We start from the raw sequence: 8,869 nt of genomic DNA on the forward strand, positions 1-8,869 counted from the left end.
TCACTGGAATGTTGCAGAAGACGCCCTCTTGGTTGTCGCAACAACGATCCAAGGATGCTCCTCTCTCCTTCTCTTTCGAGCCAAAAATCCTTTGTTTTCTCCTTAGGTAAGAAAGAGAAAAAGATGATTTTATATCCTCATGGGTCTACCCTAAAAATGGGTTAAAAGATGATGATTCTAGAGAAAAGAAGATGTATTAGGTAAGATGAGAGAAAGTGCCACGTCATTTTCATTAAAACGATACAAACCGAATTGGATTGTGTTGCGCTTGTGTTACAAGTTATGCAACTTTCTAGACAATTTCTAAAATTCATCAGTGCATTAACACAAAGCTAAATGAGATTGTGTCCAAGCTTGTATAGCTTTTAGCCGGAGATTGCTAACTGCGACATAACCTGTGACATAAGTTATACAAACTGTATCATAGGTTGTGTAACTTTCTGTTTCTTTAAAACTCAATTTCAAATTTTTCTCTTTAAAACTTTGCAATTCACTGATTTCTTCCAAATAGCTACTCTGATTAAAATATCACTAAAATTTTCCATATTTTAACCTATAAAATAAATAAATTTCATAAATTAGACTAAGAAATGTAAAAAGGTAAAATTAGCTAAATCAAGGCTGATATCTACTATAAAAGCTATAAACAAGGGCAAAGTAGTTACAAAATTATACCTAAATAATGATTAAAATGCATGCATCATGTCTCCTCCTTATTTGGTTCCTAGGATTCATTCTTTACAAGTGATTGTTTTAATCTATTAGGGGCCTACTCATAATTGTTTAACCAATGTTATTTTAGGTCGATACTGAACCATTCTCTTCTTCTCCACAATATTCACTTATTGCAAGGTTGGTATTTATTTAGTGTCCTTAGGCAGAATCAATTAATTTTTTTCCCTTGGAGAAATCGGTTTCGCGAGCTCTTGCTTTGCCAATCATTTTGTAAGAATCAATTATGAGATAAGGGAAATGCAATTGCCTTGAACTAAACTCGGTCTAAAACAAAATTGAATGATGAAAGAGGATCCATATATAGTTTATCCCAACTAATTTGGGATTAAACCTTACTTCTCATTGTTTTGTAAGCCTAAACTAAATCAAGCCTAATAAAAACAAATTGTGATCGTTCTCTATAATTGTTATGAGGTGATTTGTAGTTGGATATAATTTTATTGACTCAAATAATGATTCGACTTGAAGACCCATAATGTGACTTAAATTGATTATTTTGTGAGATTTGTGGTGTTAGTAAAAGGGATGAGTAGATAGGCTCGAACCAAAACTCACCACCTAATTTTTGTCAGGGTTACTTGTAATATGAATTAGTATAAATATTATTAGTTTTGCCTGTTATGGCAAATTGTGAGATTTGGAAAATCTATTAGATTGGGGTTTGGAGAGTTCAAAAAGATTGTAACTTGTTTTCTTCATCATAATAGAACTTTTCACTTGTGTATTGCCTATGGATATAAACTTTAAAAAAAAATAAATTATGGAGGAAAATAGCCTTTTTTATATAAAGAAAAGGACTCTCCAATCTTTTTCTAAAATTTAGAAAAGAACATGAATATCCTTTGCAAATTTAGAAACGAATTAAAAGTGTATTTCTAATTTGTAAAGGGAAAAATCTTGCCATTTTTTTAGATAAAAACGGAGTGATAGGTCTATTTTCCTCCACATTTCACTCTATTCCATTTTTCTTCTCTCATTTCACTATTTCTTCCTTTCCTTTCATTTTCTTCCTCATTCTTTTCATTTTATCTTTCATATAATTTTTATCTTAATATTTTCTTTTTTATTCTTTTTTTTACCATTTCATTTTTCTCACATTTCTTTCTTTCTTCCAAATTTTTTCAGTTTTTTCTCATTTTCTTCCTTTTATCTTTCTGTGGGAGTTGGGGGGTGTAAAGCGTAATATCATCCACTAAAATTATATAAAATGCACCAAGTAATGCCTAGAAAAGATGGTGGAGTCACAATGGTCTTATTTAAGTACCACCTCTTTAGACAGTATTTCCTAGACATGCACTTCATACAAACGTAATAAAATTAAACCACCGTAAGTACCGGCCCTCCTATAAAACTACTACGGTACTAAGGATTTATGCCACGAATGTAACACCCTCACATTAGACAGTTTCATATATTCTACTGTTCCGGTGACTAGTGTCTGTCCGGACAGTCAGGATGTTTAGAACCATATTTAAGCCATCTAGAAGAGTTATAAATGAAAATTAATAGCAATTATACGAAGGTAAAATGGAAATAAGAAAAACAAAGCATAATCGTTAAATGAGCCGAGGTCACAATGATGGGTGATCGAACCAGAAGTGATCATGAGGTCGGCCAGTAACACCCTCACCCGCCTACAGCAGCCAAGCAAGGTGTGCTACATTCGGTGCCGGAGCACCCTATCCTGTCTTATCGTTTACAATATTAATTTAATGTCCATTTAATTTTATTTTCTCACTTGTAGAATTTTTTTTTATCCCATTTCATTTTTATGGAGATCCAGACAGAGTCCCCTCTATTCTATTTGTGCATGGTGGGTTTCATGTTACCTGTTAAAACAATTCATATCCCTTAAATCTATTCATTCATCATATTATTTCTCATGCTCATATAAATTTTCAAGAAAATAAAATACTGTATTTCATTCATATAAAGTCAAGTACAATATTTACAATTCATATACAATCCAAAATTATTTACATCATTTAATTACATACAATACCAAAATGCAAAATCTAGTATGTACATGAGCCCTACCAAAAATATCTAATGAGGTGACAACCCATACTATAGCAGATCTGGTCCAAGTCCGGTTTAGGCACTACTGCTACTGCTGCTCTCCAGTACCTACGCGTGGTACGAACCAACGCGCTAAGCATATTGCTTAATGGTGCATAAATTGAAATAAAAATATCGAAATAATTGAAATAATTATCTTACGTATAACATTGTAAAGAAATATACAATTATATGAATTTACAGTCTTTTACATATTTATAAAACTTTGGAAACAATTAAGTTAATCGGGATCTTTTTATTCATGTAATTCATATTCGGTCTTATATACTTCATATTAATGGTTTTCTCATGTACTTATTTGAGTTTAAACTTTTATTTCTCATAACTGTGCCCAAGTAACCTATGACAGACTATAAGGTTTAGATACACGGGAGTATACTAGTCAGACATCCGTATGTCTACCCAGTATACAACGGTCATATCAGGCACAAAGCCAGCGGGCATGCATAAGCCAGTAATAATGAATATTGGCATTATAGCCATCGGCAGGCATAAAGCCAGTAGAACAATCATCTTAGACATATGTTGTCTGTCAGTGATTATCCCTGTGGGCAGTACTGCAATTTGTAGTCCCTAATTGGTATACTAATCGATCCAAGCTATATAAATGGGTCTAGATGTACTTTAGGCAAAATAATGTTATTTCATACCTATAGTTTCATTTATTCATGTCATTTTTATGCTTAACAAAGTATTCTATTTTATTTCATATCATATGCTACGTTATTTTATGAACCTTTCTTAAGGTCCAGAATTTGGCAGTTTCTAGAGTCTGTCTTTGTCTAATTAATTGGTCATGTTATAGTCATTTTTAGGCCTAAGGTTCTTCATAGAAGTTGTTACACTATGTCTTATAATCACTCAAAAATTTTTATTATAATTTTTCAAGTTTTGTAGAATTAATTATGGCCAAATCATCGCCTAGAGTCATGTACCTGCTCTACTGTGATTCATGTTTAGGTCAGAAAATTTGACTCCCATTTTAGGGTTCTTATATTCATACTTTGAGGACCAAGTCTAAAACAAAGTTGAATCTCTGTTTCTTAGGGTTTTAGATCAGTATAGCTTATCCTAATTAGAGCTTCCTAGTGGGAGATATGGCTAAATGAGTGCTCTGGGGTCAAATGATCACTTAGGTAATTTCCAGAATTCATATACTAAATTAACCTAATAAATTGGCCTAGTTCCCTTAGTTTTTGAATTTTGGTCAAAAGGCCAGTTTTGTAAATCTATGTCTTATAGAAATTTTTTCACTGGTTTCATTGAATTTGAGTTTTTTTAGACCAAGTTATGGCCATCTTTCCAAAACTGGTCGGGTGAGCTTTAGTCCAGGAAATTCTGGGCAGAATGGTGCAAATCAATTTGGTATCCTAACTTGAGTCAACAATTTTATTTGGTTATACGCATTTCTGAGCTTGATATTCTGAATGAAAGTTGTAGTCCTATGTCTAATCTTTCCAATGGTATAAAATTCAGGTCATTTGGACCTGTCTAGAGGGAGTTATGGCCTGTTCATTTGGTCATTTTTCTGGGTTCAGAGTTTGAATATTCGGATTAGGACAGTAAATTGACCAAGATTTTGACAGAATTTGGGCACGGTTTGTTCATGAAAAATGGGATATTTTGAGTCTAGTTTCACTTCTAATTGGCCTCATACCAATTGGAGTCACACAATTACAGTTACGACTCAAATAGTACACTGGACTCATAGGTCTGAATTCCTGCATAAGAGAAGCACTTCCAATATTTATTCCTCCTTACTCCCAAACTATAATTTATCATTCATAATACTTCAAATGATCAACAAACAGTCTCAATAAGATCAATCTCAAGCCATAATACCAAGGTACCAAGATCAATTCAAACCCTAACTCAAAATTTCTCAACTCATGAAATTTCTAGCTAATTTGATGTCTATCATCACCAACCACTTCAATAACACTTACAAACCAATTTAATTCATAAAAAATCAGCAAAACCAAACTCAATTTAGGGCTGTCAAAATTTTTATTTCAAGTAGGTTCAAATTTTATTTTGATTTCATGTCAATTTAACCTAAGTTAGTATGTTTATCTTGCTTAGAAAGGAAAAAAGTATAGTTTAGTGCACTAACCTTGTTCAATAGATATCCAAGCTTGTAAAACTTCCAATTCTCTACTTCTTATTGCTACTAGTAGACTCTCCAAGGTGTGAGGATGAATTATCATGAAGGTAAATTAGGGTTTTGGAGCAAGGAAAGCATGGAAATCAAGCTTTTAAAAAAAAAATGGTGGGAGATGTTTAAGAGGGAGGTTCGGCCATGGTCTCTTAAAGAAGAAGATGAGAATTCTTTTTAATTAATTAAGTCCATTTTGTCTCATTTTATCCTCTTCTTATCCCTTACCATTTGTTTGTCAATTTCCCATTGTTACTTTCTCCTTTAATGATGTCATTATAAATAATTATATTTTTAATTCTTTCTTTTGCCTTTTCTTTTCTTTTCATTTCTTATTTTCCTTTTACAAAATTCATAATTTTAATTATTTTATATATTTTATTCTCTCTCATTTTAATTGACATTTAGGTCAAAATTCAACTCTGGAGTTGAAATGACCAAAATGCCCTTTATTGTACTTATCGAGTTATAATTATCTATACTAATTAATTAAATTTTCTTGTATTTTTTTCTTGGCATTTTTACTGCCTTTTAAACCTCTTAAAGCCTTTAATTTAGTCCCATGGTTTGTCTTACAGGGTTTACCCACGGGTCTGGGATTGACAACTATCTCTGCAGTGGCTTTCCCGTACGGTCACCCATCGCTGTGACCCCGGCTTGTTTAACTCATTTGCAATTCACTTCTTTTATTTTTCCTTAATTTTTTTTAGTCTTTATTCCATCATTTAATGTCTCCTCACCCTAGTTTAACTGTAGTTCCAGATATCCTAGTTGTCCAAACAAACATTAATCGCTTGAAAAGAGAATGTAACTGACTACCTAAAGTGAGGGCGTTACTCGTTGTCCTATTTTCGAATGGGACCTTATGGCACCCTAGGCCTAAGAATTATTGCGAAGCTAATGATAATGTAAAAACCATAGAAAAGAATAGAGAACCAGTTCAAAAAAATTGAACCAGAGTATCGGAAGCAATTAAATGTTACTGAAAAAACGGATCAGACTAGTAAGGGGTAATTTGGTCAATTCTATATCCGGGCATCTTAAGCTCATAATTTGAACTAAGTCCCTAAGACAATGTTTTAGGCTTTTGTATTAGGTTTCCAAATCATTTTGAATCACTTCAGTTGGAGTTTTGTAGAGAAAGTTATGGCCTGATAACCATTCAAAGGTCATAGGGCAAATTGACTACATTGTAGGAATTCTAGATTTGGCATTCCTGACTTACCTCAATATTTCTCCTACTTTGCTCTAAGAACTGGATTCAGGTCAAAAGATGAAAGTTGTAGTTCTATGTCTTATGAGTATTTTGGCTTTGGAATCACCTAATTTGCATTTATATAGCTCCAGTTATGGCCATTTTACCAAAACTGGTCGGATGTCTAATTCCTCACATTTTCTAGGTTCAGTCTAGAATCAGGTAGATTTGCTCGATTAATTTTGTCTAGTAATTTGATGCATACATTTTGCATAGTTATTTAGGTCTAATTTCATAGCTATTTTATTCTATTATTAGTTATCTTTAGCTAATTTCATTAGTTAATTAGTTAGTTTTCCATAATTGTCGATTTTGGATTAATTTGTATCTTTTACTTTGTTTTGTAGGAAAAATGGTGTTTTTGAAGGACTGAAGAGAATTTTGCCATTGAGGAGTGTCTTCTACAGCCAAAGATGTCAAAAACAAGTTTTCAAGCTGAAATATGCATTGATCAAATTGTGCATAACTTGCCGCATAAGCTATGCAGATCTGCATAAGGAGAAAAATCACTGCTCCGTAACCCACCAAATGTGCATAAGGAGATCAGATAGCTTATGCACATTCTCGCCTCCCTTATGCACCTTCACGGAATTGTGCATAGCCTATGCACCAAGTCATGCGCTTCGCATAAGTGAACTGAATCAGAAAATCGCATAAGGGATCGTGATAACTTATGCAGTCCACTTATGCAGTCCCATAAAGAGTTCATTAATGAGCTGGCAGAAGATTCCCTTAGATAATTCCTCCTAGAACACACCATTTTAGGGCACCATGTCAGAAAAATGCTATAAATAGTCTCATTTTCCCATTTTAAAAGGGGGAAGAAAGAAAGGAAGGAAAGGAGCAGGAGCAAGGGCAGCTGAAGAGTCACATTTAGTTTTCCACACCATTTCCAACCAGATTTGGGATTTCTTTCTCTTCTTACCTTTTCCTACATTTCTAGTGTTGAGTTTTTTATTTCTTAGCTTAGATTAGAGCTTTATTTCCATTTAAATTCAGAATATCTTGTAGACATTATGGGTAGTGAGTAGTTTCATTTTGATTCTGGAGTAAGGGATGTAATATTTAGTTATTTTTGTGGATTTGAACTGGGTTAGTCCCAATTTAATGAATTTATGAGTTTTAATCAATTTCTTGTGCTTATTCACATGCTTAATGAAGGGCCCCATTAAGTTATGTTCTTAATCCTTGGTTGAAGCACCGAAAGGAGAAAACCAAGTGATAGTTAATCAAGAAATTGGACTTAATTAACTTAGATCTAGAAATAGACTAAGGGTTAAGAGGGTTTTAATAGATTGATTAAAGAACCTAATGGGTCTTGGTTAATTTTAACTCTACGAAAGTAGGATTAAGTTAATTAAGGCACTCTTTGTCTCACTAAAAGAGTTTTCAAAGGATTTTAGAATTAATCTCCTTTAAACCCATAAATTTCATGGATTGGGCTAGCTAGGAAAATCCCAAAATGACTTAAATATGAACCCTTAACTCCAGAATCGTCTTTCATCAATTATTGCTTGGAATTTTACTTTTGAGTGTTTAGCTTAATCTCATTTTATTAATTTTCATTATTATCAATTTCTTTATTTTGCGAATTATTAAATTAGTCATTGTTTGAATTTAGTTTTGCATTTTCATATCTTCTGCTTCAAATTCCTAAATTTCTTTTATTAATTTGATTAAAATACAATTTTAACATATTTTATTTTACATCAAAAATTCAATCATTAACACAACTCCTCGTGGGAACGATATCTTTTTCTATACTACTTGAATGACCCGTGCACTTGCGGTTGGGACACATCAAGTTTTTGGCGCCGTTGCCGGGGAGTTGTTTGTTTAAGATTGAATTCTTGATTATTTTAGTTGTTTATAGTTTTATTTTTGTTATCTTTTCATTTTTGTGTTTGTTTGTTCTTTTTCAGGTGCTTTTAATCTTTTATGAGAAGAGCTAGAAGCACAAGTGACACATCCTTATTATTTAATCCTGAAATTGAGAAGTTTTGTAGAGACAACAAGAAAGAAACTAGAAGAAGAAAAGAAGCATTGAGAGCAGCTGAAATTGAAACAGAAATGGCTGAAGAAAGAGTTGGAATCAGTGGTGATAATGGTGAAAATGATCGAAACAATGAAAATGCAGCTCATGGTGAAGAAGTTGTAAATGCTAATGTGCCTAAGGGAAGTATGATGGATCACGCATTTCCTCATTTTGATGATTTAAGAGAGAGTATAGCAAGACCAAGAATTGATGCAAATAGTTATAAGATGGATTTTGGAGTACTACAAATGATTCAGAATTCTCAATTCGGAGGTCATCCTTCAGAAAATCCTCATACTCATCTTAAGAAGTTTGTTATGATCTGTGACATGCAAAAGCAACCAGGAGTATCTGATGATGCAGCAAGGCTAAAATTGTTTCCATTCTCTTTGAAAGATAGAGCATTGGATTGGCTTGATTCTTTACCTCACAACTCAATTACAAATTGGGAGCAGCTCACTGATGCATTTCTTGCCCAATACTTTCCACCTTGAAAAACTCAAGAGTTGAGGAATCAAATGATTGCTTTTAGACCAAGAGAAGATGAGACTCTTTATGAGTCATGGATGAGATGGAAGGAGTTGGAGAGACAATGTCCACATCATGCCAT

General features: G+C 33.1%; 1 non-coding gene across 1 annotated transcript; it reads right to left on the reverse strand.

Moving 5' to 3' along the window:
* Positions 1–8,761: 8,761 nt before the first annotated feature.
* On the reverse strand, positions 8,762–8,869 carry LOC131170906 (small nucleolar RNA R71). The gene has a single exon (XR_009141670.1). It is a non-coding gene; the product is annotated as a small nucleolar RNA R71 (small nucleolar RNA).

This window comes from Hevea brasiliensis, chromosome 11, assembly GCF_030052815.1.
Source record: "Hevea brasiliensis isolate MT/VB/25A 57/8 chromosome 11, ASM3005281v1, whole genome shotgun sequence".
NCBI classification, from domain to species: Eukaryota; Viridiplantae; Streptophyta; class Magnoliopsida; order Malpighiales; family Euphorbiaceae; genus Hevea; species Hevea brasiliensis.